The sequence below is a fragment of the Pan paniscus genome, chromosome 6 (genome assembly GCF_029289425.2).
Source record: "Pan paniscus chromosome 6, NHGRI_mPanPan1-v2.0_pri, whole genome shotgun sequence".
NCBI lineage: Eukaryota > Metazoa > Chordata > Mammalia > Primates > Hominidae > Pan > Pan paniscus.
In genome coordinates, this window is record NC_073255.2 from 96,749,272 (window position 1) to 96,774,460 (window position 25,189).

The 25,189-nt window shown below is 37.1% G+C and overlaps 1 protein-coding gene across 12 annotated transcripts in view; it reads right to left on the reverse strand.

The window, feature by feature from the left end:
- MAGI2 (membrane associated guanylate kinase, WW and PDZ domain containing 2) overlaps positions 1-25,189 on the reverse strand; it is a 1,443,575-nt gene that overhangs the window by 870,819 nt on the left and 547,567 nt on the right. The window lies entirely within an intron of this gene.

Genomic DNA, 25,189 nt, shown 5'->3' on the forward strand with positions numbered 1-25,189 from the left:
GTGAGCTGCGGGCGAGATTCATCTGTATTTACAGCCACTTCCCATTGCTGGCATTACTCCCTGACCTCCATCTCCTGTCAGATCATCATCAGCATTAGATTCTCATAGTAGCGTGAACCCTGTTGTGAACCCCACATGTAAGGGATCTAGGATGTGAGCTCCTTATGAGAACTGAATGCCTGATGATCTGTCACTGTCTCCCATCACCCCCAGATGGGACCATCTAGTTGCAGGAAAACAAGCTCAGGACTCCCACTGATTCTACATTATGGTTGGTTGTATAATTATTTCATTATATATTATGATATAATAATAATAGAAATAAAGTGTACAATAAATGTAATGTGCTTGAATCATCCTGAAACCACCCCACTCCCTTGCCCTGTCTGTGGAAAAGTTTTCTTTCATAAAACTTGTCCCTGGTACCAAAAAGGTTGGGGACCACTGCTATGCACCAACAAAGCTAAGTAGAATTTCTTTTGGGTGGGCGTGCAAAAAAGTGTTGAGTACTACTTCAAGTGCAGCATAGAGCAAAGGAGAGCTTGCTCACAGGGGAGAGGTAATGATATGGTCACAATGATGTAAAAAAGAAAAAAAAATCATTAATTATTTCCAGATAATCACTGCCTACTAGAAAAACCCAAGAATAAATTGAAAATCAATTACAATAATAGAGTTCCACGAGGTGGCTGTTGATAAAAACTACAAAAAATCAGTATCTTTCTTATGTTAATGAGAATAACCATATATGAAATATAATGAAAAACACCTGATTCATAGCAGCAATAACCATTATCAAATATACAGACATATGCTAATAAAAAATGTGTAACACTATGAAAACAGTTACAAAATTTTATGGAGAGAAACAACTTGAGTAAATTAAGGCACACAGCAAAGCTAGATAAAATAGTTATAAATTTCAATTTCAAAATTGAAAAAATAGAGAAATTTGCATATATAGATATTAAGACAACAATAATTTAATTAGACTAGTATAGTCTAGAAATCCCAACAGTATACACAAGTACATACAAATATTTAGCATCTGATAAGCTATCATTTCAAATATTAGAGATAGGGTTCTGGCTTTTGGTAATGGCAGAATGAAATGTCCTGTGAACCCTCCCAAGGATAATCATTATAAAAACTGAATAAAATACGATTTTCAAAAACTGATTTCCTGTATGTTAAGTGAAAGCCAGGAACAGAATGAAAAATTCCACATGATCTTATTCATATGTGAAATCCAAAAAAGTTGATCTCATAGATGTAGAGAGTAGAATATCAGTTACTAGAGGCTAGAAAGCGTAGGAGGAAAGGAAAATCAATCTATTAGTCAATGGGTATCAAATGATAGTTAGATAAGAGGAATAAATTCTAGTGTTCCATTACACAGTAGGGAGAATACAGTTAACAATAATACATTGTATGGTTTAAAATAGCTAGAAGATCTCAACACAAAGAAATTATAAATGGTTGAAGTAACGGATAGGCTAATTGCCCTAATTTGATCATTACACATTGTAACAAGTATGAAAACCTCACATTCTACCCCATAAACATGTATAATTATTATGTGTCAATTAAAATGAAACTATTGGAAGGAAATGTAAAGTGACTAAATGCAAGCAGGAATCAGAGATTTACCCTTGAAAGACTATAACTATAATGGATAGTGGCTGAGTAGAGAGTCTAAGTATGACAGAACAGGTAGAAATTAGGGACAAAATTCAAGAAGCAAAAAAGCTGCAGAAAAGAGGAAACAAAAAATCTGAGTATGAACTCTGTCCATATCCCTGGCTGTTCAACAAGTGACAGATGTAAGGGGACAGCCTGGGCAAAGAAAAAATAGGCAGGATAATAAAGAAATCTATCCTCAAAAGTCAGAATTTCACCAGGTGAGATCTGAAAGTTAACTCCTTTATTGATTGGGTGCATTCCAGAATATGCACTCAGCTCGGGAGGCAGAGAGCTGAAGTCTTACAAGGAGGACAAAGCTCAGGGGTGGAAAAGCAACTAAAATTTATGAATCAATAGAAGCAAGAGAACCACAGAAAGAATGTCTCCAAATTTGCATATAAACCCCGTCCATATCTTTGGCTGAAAATAAACTACACAGGCTCAGAAGACCCTCAGGGAGTCAGACTATAAAATTGGCGGCTTGACATTTAAAAAGCTAAGCAGACTATCAGCTACTGCATACCATGTGTAGACAAATAAATAGTTTGGCTTGAAGCAAATTAATTACTTATCAGAACAAACAAAGAAACAAATAAAATAACCCCATGATTCTACAAATGACAAAACAGCACATATTGCCACTATATTATATAAAATGACCAATTTCAACCCAAAATTACTAAATATGCAAAGAATGAGTAGTGACCCATATTAAAAAAATAATGAAGCAAATGTAAAGTGCCTCCAAGTGAGCCTAGATTTTGGGCATAGCAAACAAAAACTTCAGCAGCTGGTCTAAATATGTTAAAATGTTTAAAAATATGATCTCAATGAGTAAACAGATAGGAAATAACAGAAATACAACTAAAAAGAACTGAAAATTACAACAAAAATCATTAGAATCATTCTACAGATTAGATGTGGGGAAAAAAATCAGTGAGCTTGGTGATGCATTAATAACAGCTGTCCAATCTTAAGAACAGAGAAAAACGTGATATTACAAAATAAATGAAGCTTCAAAAATTTGGGACATGCCGGGGGCAGTGGCTCATGCCTGTAATTCCAGCACCTTGGGAGGCCAAGGCAGGTGGATCACAAGGTCAGGAGTTCAAGACCAGCCTGGCCAACATGGTGAAACCCTGTCTCTACTAAAAATACAAAAAAATTAGCCAGGTGTGGTGGTGGGCACCTGTAATCCCAGCTACTCAGGAGGCTGAGGCAGAGAACTGCTTGAACCCAGGAGGTGGACATTGTAGTGAGCCGAGATCACGCCACTGCACTCCAGCCTGGGTGACAGAGCAAGACTCCGTCTCAAAAAAAAAAAAAAAAAAAAAAAATTGGGACAACATCATTTGGTCCAATGTACATGTAATTGAAGTCTAAGAAGAAAAAGGGAAATGTAGAAGAAAGACAAAATAATCATTTGAGAAATAATGGTCTAAGCCTAGCCTTCACTTGATTTTAAAAAATCACACACACATTAACTTACAGATTCAAGAATTTCAATTAACCCAAAGCAGGAGAAAATAAAGAGAATCGTGACCAAGTTATATTGTAACCACCAAAAGGAAGGAGGGAGGGAAGGAGGAATGGAAGGGATATGAATGTTGAAAACAGCAAAAGAAAAATGACACATTATGTACATGGGAACAATGATATGTTTCTTGATTTATCTTCAGGAATAGTGGATGCCAGAATAGTTTAAAATAACACATTCAATGCTGTTTGTTATAGGACATTCAATTCCATGCTTTTTAGAAGAAAGGTGCAATGAATGGTCCATGCCTAAAGGCTATGGAATTTTGCTCCCCATCATTGAAGATGAAATATTTACAAATATTATTTGGAATTCTTTTGTACATATGTTTGTCTATTCTTCCTCATTTATTTATTTATTCAATCATTTATTTATAAGTGTGGACTTACAGAAATTTATTTTATACTGTGGGTTATATTCCAACTGTTTATTTTACTATGGTGCTCAGATTGCTCCAGCTTTGGTCATCTGGACCCCCCTCAGTTGGTTCCTATGTCATATCTCCATCTTTGACTGTTTCGAGCTCTTCCTTACTTTCTGGCACTACAAGATGATCCAAGCTTACCTGTTAACTTTATCAAATCTTTGTTTAGGGAGTGGTATAAACGTCACCTTAGAATACACACTTTTCGTGTACTGATTTATTTTCAAATTCTCTAAATTCAGAGGAATCTGGTTTCTTCATTGCTCCAAGCTAATATAAAGTGGTGAGAGTTTTGTTGTGTTATGTATTCTAATAAAATACTGTACTTATCTGCTAGACGTTTGACTAGTCTGGTAACCGAATGCTTACTAATTGGAAGTCTACAATTGATATGACTCAAGTGTATTCAAGTAAGCTATTTTGGAAATAAATAATCTTACATGTATAAACCACTGTGTGCTAACAACATAAATCAGCAAAGAAACACAATTTTTTGAGGTAGTTTTTTCATTAAGTTATTAAAAATGTTACTTGTTTTTCTCTCCATCCTGGCACAATGGGCCTCAGCTATGGAGAAAGAGAAAAATCTAATAGCACTTGCAAGACTTCTTGAGGGGCAAGGGTTGAAGGCTGTAGTCAAAGGCACTGCTATTAATCAGCTTTGCTTCACTCCCACACCATCTTGTACTAGGGAAGCTTAGGAGGAGGATGGTTGGCTGAGCTGTCAGAAATGGCAATAATAAAAAAATTAAAAAGTTTAAAATGTAATAATTAGATCTTTCCCACAAACTGTCAAATAAAAAATATGACCCATCTCTCCCCTCCACACTATTGGCTGATTAAATGATTGATTTAATTTAAAATCAGGATAATTGCATTTTTCAGAGATTATCCTACATCATAGCTTTTTTGAGCTGACTTGCCTAAAAGTACTTATTGATTAAAACATTTGGTGAATACACTACTCAGACACTGAACATTTAGCACCTTATAAATTGATTTACATTTTTATACATATGTCTTATATCCTCGAAATGAGGGCTTGATTAGAGTCTGATCTGAAGTCAGTGACACATTCTTTAACCTCTGTGAACCTGGCTTTCCTTTTCAATAACTGTGGGTAACAAGCACCTACAAAGTCATGGTGAAAATTAAGTGATATAATTTGAAGTAAAGACCTTACCACATTACATCTGTTACAGATAAGTAATCAATATATGTTTATTTTTGCTTCATATATGGCTGACTCAATGAATGAATGTGACTTGTGCAGTCATACAAGGCCCTCTCATACTTAGAAAAAACCTGTGCTTGGTTTCATACTCTTCTATTGCTCTACTGAATTTCCTAATAATTTTAGAATGAGGAGTCCTGCATTTTCATTTTACACTGGACCTTGTGAATTATGTCCTGGGTCCACCCAACTAAATTGTAAGCCATTTGAAGTCTGAGATGCTATAGATGACATTATATCCCTAATGTGTTTCTCAATTCTTAATTAGTTTCCTGTATGTGGAATGTAAAAATTCACATTTATTGAAAATAATAGTAGTGATTTGCTTAAGACAGTCAATATAGAGTTTCAATGGTAGATATAGAAGTCCTGCCTGAAAATCACATGCCAATATTTCGTGCCTTGTCATCCATATGTCTTTTATTACCAATAAAAAATATTCTATTCCAATCAAAGTACTGTTAAGCATATCTAAAATAATGCCATGATTATAAGTCTAGAGTGTGTTTTTGGTTATACATTAACAGAGGCTTAGAATTTTGGGTGGAGAAAATTCACTTAAAACAAAATCGTGGTGCAGTGGGGCCTTCTCCACTCCATGCCCAGGCAGATCTTCATACATCTGAAGCACCTGCTCACCTGGACCAAAAGCTGGAATCACCTACAGTTCCTTTGCATAGATCATGGTTTAGCAGGGCCCTCTCCATGCCATGGCCAGGCTGATCTTCAGGCATTTAAATCACCTGTTCATCTGGATCAGCAGCCTGATTCACCTCATTCTTCCTGTGTAGAGACTATAGTTCAGTAGGGCCCCTATGCTTCATGCCTAGGCAGATCTTCAGGCATTTGAAGCATCCACTCTCCTGAATTAGGAGATTAGGCATCCCCCACCCCCACAGAGAACTTGGGGCAGAAGAACTTCCCTATCTCCATGCATAGGCCCAACTCTGGATGCTTAGTAGCCACCCACTGGAGCCCCCATTGGCATAAATGCTTGTACTTGCCACTGAGTGACCTAAAGATGAGCCTGCCTACTCTGGCCCCACCCATACTGGTGCCCCACAATGGGCTGAGCAAGGAGATCAGAGCTAAGACCTCTGTGCACTACATGGATCAGCCCATTGCCTGGGGCAACAGAGACTTCTCTCAATCAACAAGAATAAATTATATACCCATCTATGTTGGCTGCCTCTCTGGCTCTTACCCATCAGTGCAATCTACTGGCCTGTAGGTTGAACTGCAGAACCCAACATAAAACTGGTCAATGGAAGTGCATAGGCTATAGAAGCAAAACCAAAAGACCCTACCCAACATTCTCTACAGGCACTCAATTAGGGAGGAGGGCAAGAGGAAAATAATGATAATAATAATAATAATAATGGGAAAGAAAAAAAGTAAAAAATCCTAACCACATGAAAATAATTACAAAATTAGTAGTGCCATAAGCGCCAGGTGAGAAGGAGCCAGCACAAGAATTCTGTTACCATAAAAAATCTGAACGTTGTGACATGACCAAAGGATCATATTAGCTCTAAAACAATAATCCCAAACTGGAATGGAAACTCAGAAATAAAAAATAAAGAATTCAAAGCATGTATTGCAAAGAAGCTTAATGAGATTCAGAAAAAGTTTGAAAATTAACAAAAGGAAACTTTTAATCAATCCAGAAAACTTCTTAACATATTTAAAAGTAATCAATCAGCGCTTCTGGAATTGCAAAACTTCACTTAAGGAATTTTAAAATACATTTGAAAGCTTTATCAATAGGCTACCAAGCAGAAGAAAGATTTTCAGAGATTAGGGACTGATCTTTCATACTAACACAGTTAGACAAAAATAAAGTCAAAAGAATTTAATAAAATGAACAAAGTCTTTGAGAAATGTGGGATCAGGTAAAGCAACCAAACCTATAAATTATTGGCATTCCTGAAAGAGAAGGAGAAAAAGTAAACAATCCAAAAAACATATTTGAGGAACTAATCCAATAAAATGTTCCTAGTCTTCCTAGAGAGGTAGATATCCAGGTACAAGAAATACAGAGAACACTTGTGATATACTATACAAAATAAATATAAACAAGGCACATAGTCACCAGACTGGCCAAGATCAGCACGGAGGAAAAAAATCTTAAAAGGCAGCTAGAGGAAAAGGTCAGATCTTGAACAAAGGGTACACCATCAGATTAATAACAGACTTCTCAGCAGAAACCTGATGAGCCAGAAGAGATTGGGGGCCTATTTTCAGCATTAGTAAAGAAAAGAAATTCCAAACAAGATTTTCATGTCCCCCCAAACTAAGCTTTGTAAGTGAAGGAGAAATGAAATCATTTCCAGACAAGCAATTGCTACAGGAATTTGTTACCACTAGACCAGATTTACATGAGATCTTCAAAGGAATTCTAAACACGGAAACAAAAGAACGATATCTGCTACCACAGAAACACACTTAAGTCCATACTCTATCGTCTCTATAAAGCAACTACACAATGTAAATTAACGCAACCAGCTAACAACTCCATGATAGAATCAAAACCTCACATATCATTATTAACCTTATATGTAAATGCTCTAAATGCTCCACTTAAAAGGTACAGATTGGCAAGCTGGATAAAAAATCAAGACCCATTTTCCTGCTATCGTCAAGAGACCCATTTCTCACATAATGACACCCACAGGCTCAAAGTAAAGAATTGGACAAAGATCTATTACAAAAACAGAAAAGATAAAAAGAGCAGAGGTCACTATTAATCGGAAAAAAATGACTTTAAACCAATGACAGCACAAAAGGACAAAGAAGGCCCTTATATAAAGATCAAGGGTTCAATTCAACAAGAAAACTTAACTATCCTAAATATATATGCACCCAACATTGGAGGACTCAGATTTATAAAACAAGTACTTCTAGACCTACAAGAAGACTTAGACAACCACACAATAATAGTGGGGGATTTCAATACCCCATTGATAGCACTAGACAGATCATCAAGGCAGAAAACTGACAAAGAAATTCTGGACTTAAATTTGACATTTGATGAATTGGACCTAATAGACATCTATAGACCGCACCACCAATCAACCACAGAGTATACATTCTTCTTACCTGCACATGGAACGTACTCTAAGATGGACCATATGTTTGACCATAAAGCAAGTCTCAATAAACTTTAAAAAATCGACTCATAGGTGAGAATTGAACAATGAGAACACTTGGACACAGGAAGGGGAACATCACACACCGGGGCCTGTCGTGGGATGGGGGGAGGGGGGAGGGACAGCATTAGGAGATATACCTAATGTAAATGACGAGTTAATGGGTGCAGCACACCAACATGGCACATGTATACACATGTAACAAACCTGCACATTGTGAACATGTACCCTAGGACTTAAAGTATAATTTTTAAAAATCGAAATCATTTCAACCATACTCTCAAACCACAGTGGAATAAAAATGGAAATCAATAAGATCTCTCAAAACCACACAATTATGTGGAAATTAAACAACTTTCTCCCAAATGACTTCTGAATAAACAACAAAGTTAAAGCAGAGATCAAAAAATTACTAGAAATAAATGAAAAGAGGGACACAATATATCAAAACGTGTGAGATGCAGCAAGAGGAGTGTTAAGAAAGTTTATAGCCCTAAAGCCTATGTCAGGAAGTCAGAAAGATTTCAAATTAATGATCTAACATCACACTTAAAGGAACTAGAAAAACAAGAACAAACTAATCCCAAAGCTAGCAGAGGAAAAGAAAAGAAAAAACAAAACGAAAATCAGAGCAAAACTGAATGAAATGGAGACCCAAAAACCCATACCAAATGATCAGGGAAACCAAAAGTTGATTCTTTGAAAAGATAAATAAGACTGACAGACCTCTAGCTAGATTAACAACAACAAAAAAAAAACAAAAACAAAAAAAAAGAAAAGAAAAAAAAAAAAAAAAGAGAGAGAGAAGACCCAAATAAACAGTCAGAAATGATGAAGGTGACATTACAACTGCTCCCACCGAAATTAAAAAAAAAAAAACTCAAGGACTGTTATGAACACCTCTATGCCCACAAACTAGAAAATCTAGAGGAAATGAATAAATTCCTGGTAACATACAACTTCCCAAAATTGAATCAGGAAGAAATTGAAGCCGTGAACAGACCAACATTGAATTCTGTTATTGAAATAGTCATTAAAAACCTGCCAACCCAAAAAAGCCCGCGACCAGATTGATTCACAGCTGAATTCTACCAGACACACAGAGAAAAGCTGGTACCAATTCTACTAAAATTATTCCAAAAAATCAAAAAGGGACTTCCCCCTAACTCATTCTATGAAGCCAGTGTCACCCTGATACCAAAAGCTGGCAAAGGCACAATGAAAAAAGAAAACTATAGGACAATATTCCTGAAGAATATTGATGCAAAAACACTCAACAAAACACTAACAAAATCAATGTGCACATCAAAAGTTAATTCACCATGATCAAGTAGGCTTTATTCTGGGATGCAAGGTTGGTTCCATGTACACAAATCAATAAATGTGATTCATCAAATAAACAGAATTAAAAACAACACCCATATGTTCACCTCAATAGATGCAAAGAAAGCTTTTGATAAAACCCAACATCCCTTCATGATAGACACCCTCAATAAACTAGGCATAGAAGGAACATACCTCAAAATAATAAGAGCCATCTATGACAAACACACAGCCAACATCATACTGAACAGGAAAAAGCTGGAAGCACTCCCTTAAGAATAGAAAGAAGATAAGGATGCCCACTCTCACTACTTCTATTCAATGTAGTATTGGAAGTCTAGCCAGAACAATCAGGCAAGACAAAGAAATAAAAGCCATCAAACAGGAAAAGATGAAGTCAAATTATCTTTCTTTGCTGATGATACAACTCTATATGTAGAAAATCCTAATGTATCGAAAGAAGTCTAGAGTTGATAAATGACTTTAGTAAACTCCTAGGCAACATAATCAACATACAAAAGTCAGTAGCTTTTCTAAGCACCAATAACACCCAAGCTGAGAGCCAAATCAAGATGCAATCCCATTTGTAATAGACACACACACAAAACAAAACAAAACAAAAACAAATAAACAAAAAACACCAAGGAATACATGTAACCAAGGAGGTGAAAGATTTCTGCAAAGAGAACTACAAAACACTGATGAAAGAAATCAGAGATAACACAAATAAATGGACAAACACACAATGCTCATGGATTGAAATAACTGATATCATTAAAATGCTCAAATCAAGGTACAGATTCAATGCTATTCCTTTCAAACTACCAATGCCATTTTTTACAAAACTACACAAAAACCATTCTAAAATTCATATGGAACCAAAAAAGAGCCCAAATAGTCAAATCAGTCCTAAGAAAAAAGAACAAAGCTGGAGGCATCACATTATCCAACTTCAAACTATACTACAAGGCTACAGTAACCAAAACAGCATGGTATTGATAAAAATCAGACAACACGGGCCTGTGGAACCAAATAGAGCCACACACCTACAGCAATCTGATCTTTGCTAAAGTATAAAAAAAAGCAATGGGGGAAAGGACTCCCTATTTAATAACTGGTGCTGGGATAACTGGCTAGACATAGGCAGAAGAATAAAACTGGACGTTTACATTTCACCATATAGAAAAATTAATTGAAGATGGATTAAAGATTTAAATGTAAGGCTTAAAACTATACAAATCCTGGACATAAACCTAGGAAATATCATTTTGGATATAAGCCTTGGCAAAGAATTTATGACTAAGTCCTCAAAAGCAATTGCAACAAAAACAAAAATTGACAAGTGCGACCTGATTAAACTATTGTGCTTTGGAGCAGCAAAAGAAACTTTCAACAGAATAGACAGACAACTCAGAGAATGGGAGAAAATATTTGCAAACTATGCATCCAACAAAGGTCTAATATTCAGAATCTATAAAAAACTTAAAGAACAAAACAAGCAAAAAACCAATAACCCCATTAAAAGTGGGTAATGAGGCTAGGCACTGTGGCTCATATCTGTAATCCCATCATTTTGGGAGGCAAAGGCAAGAAGATGACTTAAGCCCAGGACTTCAAGACCAGCTTGAGTGACTTAAGCAGACCCAATCTCTACAAAAATAAAAAATAAAAAAATTAGCCAAGTGTGTTGGCACATTCCTGTAGTCCTGGATATTTGAGAGGCTGAGGTGGGAGGATTACTTGAGTCTGGGCGGTCGAGGCTGCAGTGAACATGCCACTGCATTGCAGCCTGGGTGACAGAGCAAGACTCTGTCTCCAAAAATAAATAAACATATAAATAAGAGGCAACAGGATTTGAACAGATAGTTCTTAAAAGAAGACATACAGGCAGCTAACAAACATGAAAAAATGCCCAACATCACTAATCATCAAAGAAATACAAATCAAAACCACAATGAGATACCATCTTACACCAGTAAGAATGGATATTATCAAAAAGACAAAAAATAATAGATGCTGGCAAGGCCATGGAGAAAAGGGAATGGTTATACACTTTTGGTGGAAATGTAAATTAGTTCAGCCACTATAGAAAGCAGTTTGGGGATCTCTCAAAGAACTAAAAAAGATCTACTTTTCAACCCAGCAATCCCATTACTGGATATATACCCAAACAAAAATAAGTGTTTCTACTAAAATGACACCTATACATGCATGTTTATCATAGTACTATTCATAATAGCAAATACATGGAATCAACCTAGGTGCCCATTAATGGTGAACTGGATAAAGAAAATGTGGCAACAATATGCAGCCAAAACAATAGCTCAAAATCAGGTCCATTTGCAGCAACATGGATGCAACTGGAGGCCATCATCCTAAGTGACTTAATGCAGAAACAGAAAACCAAATACCATGTTCTCTCTTACGAGTGGGAGCTAAACATTAGGTACATATGGATATAAAGATAGGAACAACACACACTGGGGACTACTAGAGAGAGCATAGGAGAGGGGAACAGGGGCTGAAAAAATACTTATTGGGTATTATGCTCACTATCTGGGGGTTAAAACCATTCCTACCCCAAACCTCAGCATCAGGAGATATACTCATGTAACAAACCTGCACATGTAACCCCTGAATGTAAAATAAAAGTTGAAATTATTAATAAAAAATCAACACGTATGCTAATACTATTGAAACACTACTCTCTAAAGTGGGTTAACTTTGTTGATAAGTGTACAGAGTTAATGATGCTCCACGATGATCCTTTCAATGTGTCTTACACTATCCTGAGGCTTTATACTGTGCTAAGGCTATGAATGACAATGCCTCAAACCAGATATTGTACATGAACTTTAAGTGGAACAATCAAAGGAACTTTACAAAGAGCACAGGCCAATGTTAGAACCAGCACCTATATCTTAAAGTCTGCTCAGAGGGCAACTGAGCATCCTTTATTGAAAGGAATAGTGTATGTGTGTGTATTTTATATAAAATATATTTACACGTTTCCATGTTTAAAATGTATACATACTTTGAAATTTTAATTTACTATAACATATTTTGAAAACCAGCTACTTTTTCTCTCATAGATGTGGAGTAAAACTAATTTAAATCAGCATTCTTTACCATCTGCTGAGTATAAGTCACTACTTGCTCTAGGAAGAGAAGCTAGTTCTAAGTCCAGCACATAAAACCTTTACCAAAACACATTTCAGCTCTTTGGCATCATGGCTCAAGGACAGACTGTGCCTGCTGATCCTCTACCAAATGATTTGACTCCAGTTTATTGATTCTCTTTAAGGGTAACAAACCAATCTACTGCTGTAAGACAGCAAAAATACAATTGCCTAAAATCTCACAAGGCAGCTTCTCCTGAAATGTGAATATAAAGGAGAAGCAGTCCATGTATTTGCATCAACAAATTGCCCAAAGCAATTCTGCATCAGACCCTTCCACATCCCCTGCAGATGTATTTCATTCCACCTTAGAATGTGATCAAGTTGACTTACCTATTAATGAGAAACAACTGAAAGGAAGCAATTAGGCAGGTGAGGTTCCAGTTTAGGGGACAAATATTTTAAATACTGTTAATGGAAATCCAGAACAATCTAAACATAAATAGACTTTGTATTCATTGTCTCCTTTAACCTGGGCTGCATTAATAAGAAATTAATTGATTCTTGACAACTTTAATGAGTCTTTATTAACTGCATAATTGACAAGAAAAATCCATGAATGTAATAAGCATCTAATTTTTTAGAGCCAATGTGATTGACTGATTGACTGACCGAGTCATGACTTACTTTGAGAAATCCCTGCAATGTGCTAAGCCATGTCTCCACAAATATCTAGGCAAGGGGAAACTTCTCTGGTCTATGTTTCCTTCTTTCTTTACGCATCTAAATAAGAGAAAGAAACTGTCTGGAGGCAACATTTGGAGTAGAATCAGCACTGGGTGGATAATCCTAGCCCCATTTTTATTAATAACTTTCTGTGCGACTTTTATAAATTTTTATGTAATGTTTTTAGTAATTCTTTGTCACTTATTTCTTCCTGACTTCCACTTTCTTATCTGGAAAACGATAAGGATTAACTCAAAATTTCCTTTGAGCTCTCAATTATATGTTTCTAAAGGTAAATTACATGGTGATATGGTTTGGCTGTATCCCCAGTCCAAATCTCATCTTGAATAAGATGAGGGAGGGACCTTGTAGGAGGTAACTGAATCATGGGGGGAGTCCCTACCATGGTATTCTCATGATGGTGAGTTCTCATGAGATCTGATGGTTTTACAAGGGGCTTTTCTCCCTTTGCTGGGCACTTCTCCTTCTTGTCCCCATGTGAGGAGGAACATGTTTGTTTCCCCTTCAGCCATAATTGTAAGTTTCGTGAGGCCTCCCCAGCCCCATGGAACTACTTTGAGTCAATGAAACTTCTTTCCTTTGTAAATTTCCCAGTCTCAGGTATTTCTTCACAGTAGCATGAGAATGGACTAATACACATGGTGACTTCTGTATCTTAATGACCAAATCAGTAATCACCATCCTGTCATCTAACTCCAAATAAAGTCTCTGCTTAGCAAAGTAAATGCCAGCTAGTCATTATTATTAACATTCTTTAAACATTCTTTTTATTCATAGTTTAGGTCAGTTATCTTCAAAATGCGGTAGTTTCAAGTTCACCACAGAACTTTCTAGAAATGTAATTTATCAGCCCATTCTGATTTGAATCAGAAATTCTGGGAGCAAGCCTTAGTAATCAGCGTTTTAACAAGTCCTCCTGATGAATCTGACAATGCTAAAGTTTGAGGTTCACTGGTATAGAGAAATATTTCCTGTTTCACATCTTTAACTCATTTTGAAAAACAAAACATGCTTTATGAATGGCTATATCATCGTAGGTGGCCATTGTCCATAAGACTAACCAACTGATATTGTGTGGGTCTTTGTTCAGACACATATCCACCCAACTCCCATTTCTTCTTTCATCTCTGCAATATAATTATTGTTTTATCAACTGGATTCACAGAAGAAAATGTAGACTTACAGAGCACTTTAGAATTTCCAAATCAGGGTTGAGCCAAGATGGCCAAATAGGAACAGCACCAGTCTACAGCTCCCAGCTTGAGCAACGCAGAAGATGGGTGATTTCTGCATTTACAACTGAGGTACCAGGTTCATCTCACTGGGGAGTGACGGAGAGTGGGCGCAGGACAGTGGGTGCAGTGCACCGAGCATGAGCCATAGCAGGGTGAGCCATTGCCTCACCTGGCAAGTGCAAGGGGTCAGGGAATTCCCTTTCCTAGTCAAAGAAAGGGGTGAGATGGCACCTGGAAAATTGGGTCACTCCCACCCTAATACTGCACTTTTCCAATGGTCTTAGCAAACGGCACACCAGGAGATTATATCCCGCACATGGCTCAGAGGATTCTACACCCACAGAACCTCGCTCATTGCTAGCACAAAAATCTGAGATCAAACTGCAAGGCTGCAGGAAGGCTGGGGGAGGGGTGCCCACCATTGCTGAGGCTTCAGTAGGTAAACAAAGCAGCCAGGAAGCTCGAATTGGGTGGAGCCCACCACAGCTCAAGGAGGCCTGCCTGCCTCTGTAGACTCCACCTCTGGGGGCAGGGCATAGCCAAATAAAAGGCAGCAGAAACCTCTGCAGACTTCAATGTCCCTGTCTGACAGCTTTGAAGAGAGTAGCGGTTCTCCCAGCACCCAGCTGGAGATCTGAGAATGGACAGACTGCCTCCTCAAGTGGGTCCCTGACCCCTGAGTAGCCTAACTGGGAGGCATCCCCCAGTAGGGGCAGACTGACACCTCACACGAACGGGTACTCCTCTGAGACAAAACTTCCAGAGGAACAATCAGACAGCAACATTTGCTGTTCACCAATATCCGCTGTTCTTCAGCCTCCACTGCGGATACCCATGAAAACAAGGTCTAGAGTGGACCTCCAGCAAACTCCAACAGACCTGCAGCTAAGGGTCATGACTGTTAGAAGGAAAACTAACAAACAGATAGGACATCCACACCAAAACCCCATCCGTACATCACCATCATCAAAGACCAAAGATAGATAAAACCACAAAGATGGGGAAAAAACAGAGCAGAAAAACTGGAAACTCTAAAAATCAGAGCGCCTCTCCTCCTCCAAAGGAACGCAGCTACTCACTAGCAATGGAACAAAGCTGGACGGAGAATGACTTTGATGAGTTGAGAGAAGAAGGCTTCAGATGATCAAACTACTCTGAGCTAAAGGAGGAAGTTCGAACCCATGACAAAGAAGTTAAAAACCTTGAAAAAAATTAGATGAATGTCTAACTAGAATAATCAATGCAGAGAAGTCCTTAAAGGACATGATGGAGCTGAAAACCATGGCACAAGAACTACATGACGAATGCACAAGCCTCAGTAGCCAATGCGATCAACTGGAAGAAAGGGTATCAGTGGTAGAAGATCAAATTAATAAAATGAAGCGAGAAGAGAAGTTTAGAGAAAAAAGAATAAAAAGAAATGAACAAAACCTCCAAGAAATATGGGACTATGTGAGAAGACCAAATCTACGTCTGATTGGTGTACCTGAAAGTGACGAGGAGAATGGAAACAAGTTGGAAAACACTTTGCAGGATACTATCCAGGAGAACTTCCCCAATCTAGCAAGGCAGGCCAACATTCACATTCAGGAAATACAGAGAATGCCACAAAGATACTCCTCGAGAAGAGCAACTCCAAGACACACAATTGTCACATTCAGCAAAGTTGAAATGAAGGAAATAATGTTAAGGGCAGCCAGAGAGAAAGGTAGGGTTACCCACAAATGGAAGCCCATCAGACTAACAGTGGATCTCTCAGCAGAAACTCTACAAGCCAGAAGACAGTGGGGACGAATATTCAACATTCTTAAAGAAAAGAATTTTCAACCCAGAATTTCATATCCAGCCAAAGTAAGTTTCATAAGTGAAGGAGAAATAAAACACTTTACAGACAAGCAAATACTGAGAGATTTTGTCACCACCAGGCCTGCCCTAAAAGACCTCCTGAAGGAAGAACTAAAAATGGAAAGGAATAACTGATACCAGCCACTGCAAAAACATGCCAAATTGTAAAGACCATCGAGGCTAGAAAGAAACTACATCAACTAACGAGCAAAATAACCAGCTAACATCATAATGATGAGATCAAATTCACACATAACAATATTAGCCTTAAATGTAAATAGGCTAAATGCTCAAATTAAAAGACACAGACTGGCAAATTGGATAAAGAGTCAAGACGCATCAGTGGGCTGTATTCAGGAGACCCATCTCATGGGCAGAGACACATATAGGCTCAAAATAAAGGGATGGAGGAAGATCTACCAAGCAAATGAAAACAAAAAAGGCAGTGGTTGCAATCCTAATCTCTGATAAATCAGACTTTAAACCAACAAAGATCAAAAGAGACAAAGAAGGCCATTACATAATGGTAAAGGGATCAATTCAACAAGAAGAGCTAACTATCCTAAATATATTGGCACCCAATACAGGAGCACCCAGATTCATAAAGCAAGTCCTTAGAGACCTACAAAGAGACTTAGACAACCACACAATAATAATGGGGGACTTTAACACCCCACTGTCAACATTGGACAGATCAATGAGACAGAAAGTTAACAAGGATATCCAGGAATTGAACTCAGCTCTGCACCAAGCGGACCTAATAGACATCTGCAGAACTCTCCACCCCAAATTAACAGAATATACATTCTTTTCAGAACCACACCACACCTATTCCAAAATTGACCACACAGTTGGAAGTAAAGCAGTCCTCAGCAAATGTAAAAGAACAGAAATTATAACAAACTGTCTCTCAGACCACAGTGCAATCAAACTAGAACTCAGGATTAAGAAACTCACTCAAAACCGCTCAACTACATGGAAACTGAACAACCTGCTCCTGAATGACTACTGGGTACATAACGAAATAAAGGCAGAAATAAAGATGTTCTTTGAAACCAATGAGAACAAAGACACAACATACCAGAATCTCTGGGACACATTCAAAGCAGTGTGTAGAGGGAAATTTATAGCACTAAATTCCCATAAGAGAAAGCAGGAAAGATCTAAAATTGACACCCTAACATCATAATTAAAAGAACTAGAGAAGCAACAGCAAACACATTCAAAAGCTAGCAGAAGGCAAGAAATAACTAAGATCAGAGCAGAACTGAAGAAAATAGAGACACAAAAAACCCTTCAAAAAATCTATGAATCCAGGACCTGGTTTTTTGAAAAGACCAACGCAACTGATAGACTGCTAGCAAGAATAATAAAGAAGAAAAGAGAGAAGAATCAAATAGATGCAATAAAAAATGATAAAGGGGATATCACCACTGATCCCACAGAAATACAAACTACCATCAGAGAATACAATAAACACCTCTATGCAAATAGACTAGAAAATCTAGAAGAAATGGATAAATTCCTTGACACATACACCCTCCCAAGACTAAACCAGGAAGAAATTGAATTTCTGAATAGACCAACAACAGGCTCTGAAATTGAGGCAATAATTAATAGCTTACCAACCAAAAAAAGTTCAGGACCAGACGGATTCAAAGCCTAATTCTACCAAAGGTACAAGGAGGAGCTGGTACCATTAATTCTGAAACTATTCCAATCAATAGAAAAAGAGGGAATCCTCCCTAACTCATTTTTTGAGGCCAGCATCATCCTGATACCAAAGCCTGGCAGAGACACAACAAAAAAAGAGAATTTTAGACCAGTATCCCTGATGAACATCGATGCAAAAATCCTCAATAAAATACTGGCAAACCAAATCTAGCAGCACATCAAAAAGCTAATCCACCATGATCAAGTGGGCTTCATCCCTGGGATGCAAGACTGGTTCAACATACACAAATCAATAAATGTAATGCATCATGTAAACAGAACCAACGACAAAAACCACAAGATTATCTCAATAGATGCAGAAAAGGCCTTTGACAAAATTCAACAACACTTCATGCTAAAATCTCTCAATAAATTGGGTACTGATGGGACGTATTTCAAAATAATAAGAGCTATCTATGACAAACCCACGGCCAATATCATACTGAATGGGCAAAAACTGGAAGCATTCCCTTTGAAAACTGGCACAAGACAGGGATGCCCTCTCTCACCACTCTTATTCAACATAGTGTTGGAAGTTCTGGCCAGGGCAATCAGGCAGGAGAAAGAAATAAAGGGTATTCAATTAGGAAAAGAGGAAGTCAAATTGTCCCTGTTTGCAGATGACATGATTGTATATCCAGACAACTCAATCATCTCAGCCCAAAATCTCCTTAAGCTGATAGGCAACTTCAGCAAATTCTCAGGATACAAAATCAATGTGCAAAAATCACAAGCATTCTTATACACCAATAGCAGACAAACAGAGAGCCAAATCATGAGTGAACTCCCATTCACAATTGCTTCATAGATAATAAAATACCTAGGAATCCAACTTACAAGGGATGTGAAGGACCTCTTCAAGGAGAACTACAAACCACTGCTCAACGAAATAAAAGAGGATACAAACATATGGAAGAACATTCCATGCTCATGGGTAGGAAGAATCAATATCATGAAAATGGCCATACTGTCCAAGGTAATTTACAGATTCAATACCATCCCCATCAAGCCACCAATGACTTTCTTCACAGAATTGGAAAAAACTACTTTAAAGTTCATATGGAACCAAAAAAGAGCCCACATCGCCAAGTCAATCCTAAGCCAAAAGAACAAAGCCGGAGGCATCACGCTACCTGACTTCAAACTATACTACAAGGCTACAGTAACCAAAACAGCATGGTACTGGTACCAAAGCAGAGATATAGATCAATGGAACAGAACAGAGCCCTCAGAAATAATGCTGCATACCTACAACCATTGGATCTTTGACAAGCCTGACAAAAACAAGCATGGGGAAAGGATTCCCTATTTAATAAATGGTGCTGGGAAAACTGGCTAGCCATATGTAGAAAGCTGAAACTGGATCCCTTCCTTACACCTTATACAAAAATTAATTCAAGATGGATTAAAGACTTAAATGTTAGACCCAAAACCATAAAAACCCTAGAAGAAAACCTAGGCATTACCATTCAGGACATAGGCATGGGCAAGGACTTCATGTCTAAAACACCAAAAGCAATGGCAACAAAAGCCAAAATTGACAAATGGGATCTAATTAAACTAAACAGCTTCTGCACAGCAAAAGAAACTACCATCAGAGTCAACAGGCAACCTACAAAATGGGAGAAAATGTTCACAACCTACTCATCTGACAAAGGGCTAATATCCAGAACCTACAATGAACTCAAACAAATTTACAAGAAAAAAACAAACAACCCCATCAAAAAGTGGGCAAAGGATATGAACAGACACTTCTCAAAAGAAGACATTTATGCAGCCAAAAGACACATGAAAAAATGCTCATCATCACTGGCCATCAGAGAAATGCCAATCAAAACCACAATGAGATACCATCTCACACCAGTTAGAATGGCAATCATTAAAAAGTCAGGAAACAACAGGTGCTGGAGAGGATGTGGAGAAACAGGAACACTTTTACACTGTTGGTGGGACTGTAAACTAGTTCAACCATTGTGGAAGTCGGTGTGGGAATTCCTCAGGGATCTAGAATTAGAAATACCATTTGACCCAGCCATCCCATTACTGGGTATATACCCAAAGGATTATAAATCATGCTGCTATAAAGACACAGGCACACGTATGTTTATTGCGGCACTATTCACAATAGCAAAGACTTGGAACCAACCCAAATTTCCAACAACAATAGACTGGATTAAGAAAATGTGGCACATATACACCATGGAATACTATGCAGCCATAAAAAATGATGAGTTCATGTCCTTTGTAGGGACCTGGATGAAGCCAGAAACCATCATTCTCAGCAAACTATCACAAGGACAAAAAACCAAACACCACATGTTCTCACTCATAGGTAGGAATTAAACAATGAGAACACATGGACACAGGAAGGGGAACATCACACTGGGGCCTGTTGTGGGTTGGGGGCGGGGGAGGGATAGCATTAGGAGATATACCTAATGTTAAATGACGAGTTAATGGGTGCAGCACACCAACATGGCGCATATATACATATGTAACAAACCTGCACGTTGTGCACATGTACCCTAAAACTTAAAGTATAATAATAATAATAAAAAGAATTTCCAAATCACTTTTCTTAGGTAATAGTCTCTGATTTTTACTCACTATAATATAGATAATGAAAGCTCAAAGTTTAAGTGATTTTACAAAGTTATATGGCCAATAAATGCAAGAACTGGGACATGAAATTATCACCGAAATGTACTACCTTCAGTTTTCAATGACATTTTCAACAAGTTGTAGGAAAAAAAAAGTAACCAGATGATTTTTAAAAACTGTTATTCTTGGCCGGGCGCTGTGGCTCACGCCTGTAATCCCAGCACTTTGTGAGGCCGAGGCAGGCGGATCACAAGGTCAGGAGATCGAGATGATCCTGGCTAACATAGTGAAACCCCGTCTCCACTAAAAATACAAAATTTAGCTGGGCGTGGTGGCACGTGTGCCTGTAGTCCCAGCTACTCGGGAGGCTGGGGCAGGAGAATGGCGTGAACCCGGGTGGCAGAGCTTGCAGTGAGCGGAGATCGCACATGGGCGACAAAGCCAGACTCTGTCTCAAAACAAACAAAGCAACAACAACAAAAAAACTTCTATTCTTAAAACATAAGAAAATTGGGGCCCAGTATTAAAAAATAACATTTTCTAAAGGAAAAATAATTAGTCTTCATGTACCTGTGCCATAATGCTTTTATCTGTAAAACTGATGTCAAAGTTTATAAGAATGATTAATGGTAACACAATTTATAAGAAACTCATTTCACTCATAAGTCATCATACTAATGCAAATTTTTACAAAATCCCCAAGAAACCAGTTTAAATTTAAGATTAAAAATAGATTTTTGAAAGATGATCGGCATATGAACAAATAAGAAAAGTGTAAAGCATAAACAAATCCAATAATATATTTTTAAAAATATTCTGAATTCAAGTGTCCAAAATAAGAGTAACAGAAAGACAATATTCTGGCTAATCCTCACATATTCGACTTTTTCTCTGCATTACTGTTTAAATCAAGATATCTTCACTACTTCCAACAGTATTTAATAATTGTTAACCTAAGCAACAAAATATCTAAAACTTTGAAACAGAGACCTTAAGTAAACAGAAAACATCTGCTATGGTTTGAATGTTTGTGCCTTCTGTAACTCACACTGAAATTTAACCCCAATGTAACAGTATTAAAAGGCAGGGCCTTTAAGAGGTGATAAGAGTTATGAGGCCTCATGAATGGACTAGTCTATTCATGGCTTCATGGATTAATGGGTTAATGAATTAATGGGTTAATAGGTTAATGGATTGATGGATTATCACAGGAACAGGTTAGTTATTATGAGAGTTGGACTGTTATAAAAGCCAGGCTGGCTCTCTCTTGGTGCTCTCTTGCCATGTGATGCCCTTGGCCACCTCAGGACTCTGCAGATAGTATCTGTCAGCAAGAAGGCTCTCACCAGATGTGATATCTTGTCCTGAGATTCCCCAGCCTCCAGAACTGTTAGAAACAAATTTGTTTTTCTTTATAAATTACCCAGTCTCAGGTATTCCATTATAGCGACAGAAAATGGACTAAAACAGCATCTAATATATATATTTTTTCTTTTCAGCAAACAGTTCTTCAAGACTGTAATGATGAAGAACTCAAACTAGGGCACATGTTAACCAGAGTTGCTTTACAAAATGTTTGTGTAGAGCTTTAAAAAAGAAAAGTGGCTTTACTCAGTGTAGAAGACAGCAGTGCTATAAATTAACCCCAAGGCCCACATCTCGTGATGCATTTGACAGTTTATCAGTTCTAGGGAATGTGTGCAGGCAATTTAAATGAAAGATGAAGGCAAAGGCTCCAAGGGCTCGCTATGAAACACAGAGCATTATTTGCTGTAAATATCTGCATATTCAAAAGGTTGAGAGAGCATGGTCAACTCGATTCACTTGGTTTCATTAGCAGAAACATCACTGTGGAAATCTCTGTTATTACTGACTTAAAAGGTTTATAGTTTTGAGGAAAAAGGGTGTTCAAAGTAAACAAATTATTTAACTTAAACAATGTAACTTTATAACCCTTCTAAAATATATATGCATGATAGATTATAAGTAAGTGGATTATAAATAAATATCAAATTATATAAGTAATGATATTTGGCATTTGGAAAAATTTTCAATCAATTTTTCTTATGTTTTAAACTTAAAAAAAGAATGATTCTTTTTTCAAATCAGATTGTTAGGCTTCAATAAGAACTAACTTCTCAAAATGAATGGAGTTTAGAATAAAAATTACTTGTCAACCTATATGACAAATCAAGTTAATTTGGGATATAATTTTCATTCAGCATGCAGTCTTAAGAAAGACCCTGTTTATTTCCTGCATTTCTTTGAGCACCTTTATTATATTTCAGAATCTATTTCACTTTCTATATAAATATATTTCTAGCATCTGGTGTACTTGAAACTATCTTTAGGCTCATATTTAGTTGTTCTACCTAGAGTTTTTAGCATTTTCCTTGTCCTCAAAACTTGTCAGCACAATACAAAATATCCACAAAAGCCATACAATGAGGCTGCATGAATAAATTAATCTGGTCGCTTAAACAGGTAAAGCTCCTCATTGTAAAATAATATAAATAAGCATATACGACACTAAATAAAAATGTCTTCTGTTTTGAATCTATGGAAGTGATTGAGGAAACCTATCCTCTAAATGGGATATATATATATAATATAATATATAAAAATATAATATTAAAAATTATATGTATATATTTGAGACAGAGTCTCACTCTGTCACCCAGGCTGGAGTGCAGTGGTGCAATCTCGGCTCACTGCAACCTCCACCTCCTGGGTTCAAGCAATTCTCGTGCCTCAGCCTCCTGTGTAACTGAGACTACAGATGCGTGCCACCACGCCTGGCTACTGTTTTGTATTTTTAGTAGAGAAGGGGTTTCACCTGCTTTATAAAAATATAAAGTGCTCTAATTGGCTTTTACCAGTTAGAGCATAACAACCTTCACTTTAGTATGAAAAGCTGTATTTTCAACGATATTCATCGCCTCTTTGGCGTCATTGCCACCAACTATGATAACAAATAGAAAATGTAATCAATAATCACTAACAAAAATCACCAACTTACTAAGTAGTTTTGTTTAAAATGCTCATTTCTAAGAAGAAACCCAGAATACTTGTTCAAGGAATATATTTTATAAATGGCTGTTGAGTTTCCAGATTAGTTGGCCAAATCCTATTTAAATCATGATATAAGTGAGCCAAAATACTCACAATACAGCCCAATGCATTTAATGGAACTCTCTAGTTTTAGAAAAGCTCACCTTAAACATATTTATCATATTTATCTAATCTCATGTATAAGGAACACTTCTGAAGGAAAAAAGCAATCATCATTTTTAACCCATATCAAGGGAAGCATGTACTTTGTTTCCCAAGTTGAAGGATCAAAAACTCATTAATCTCTCAGAAAGTCTGCAGGATCTTAGGGTTGATTCTTTTTACACTGATGGCACTCATACCTGTGGCAGTAGCCACTGTTCTTAAAAGGTTTCTTACCCTTTTTCTGGAGCCTCCAGAATCCAACAGTGTCAGAGGCAGTGGTGTGCTAGAGTCAGCTGAAAATGGCTTTCAAGAGCCAATTAAATTTAAGAATTTTGACTGTGTTAAACATAACCATTATTAAAAATTAAATCATATGAACTTATAATTAAACACACTATATTAAAATCAAAGTATCATAATTCCTCCAGCTTTGTTCATTTTGCTTAGGATTGCCTTGTCTATTTGGGCTACTTTTTGGTTCCATATAAATTTTAAAATGTTTTTTTCTAGTTCTGTGAAGAATGCCACTGGTAGTTTAATAGGAGTAGCATTGAATTTATGAATTGTTTTGTGCAGTATGGCTATTTTAACAATATTGATTCTTCCTATTTATGAGTATGGAAAGTTTTTCCATTTGTTTGTGTCATCTCTGATTTCTTTGTCACTTAAGCCACAAGCGATCACAACGAAAACAAAAATTGACAAATGAGATCTAATTAAACTTAAGGCTTCTGAAGAGCAAAAGAAAGTACAGACAACCTACAGGGTGGGACAAAATATTTGCAAACTATGCATGTGAGCAAAGGTCTAATATCGAGCATCTATAAGGAACTTAAATTTATAAGAAAAATAACAAAGAACCCTATTAAAGAGTGAGCAAAGGACAGACACTTTTCAAAAGAAGACATACATGTGGCCAACAAGCATATGAAAGAAAGCTGAATATCACTGATCATTACAAAAATGCAAATCAAAACCACAATTAGATACTATCTCACACCAGTCAAATGGCTATTATTAAAAAGTCAAAAAATAACAGATGCTGGTGAGGTGGCAGGAGAAAAGGAACTCTTATATACACTGTTTGGGGGAGTATAAATTAGTTCATCCATTGTGGAAAACAATGTGGCAAATCCTCAAAGACCTGAAACAGAAATGCCAAATCAACGGAATGTAAATTGTTCTATCATAAAGGCACATGCATGCATATGTTCACTGCATCACCATTCACATTAGTAAAGACATGGAATCAACCTAAATGTCCATTAATGTTAAACTGGATAAAGAAAATGTCGTACATATACACCATGGAATACTATGCAGCCATAAAAAATGATGAGATCATGTCCTTTGCAGGAACATG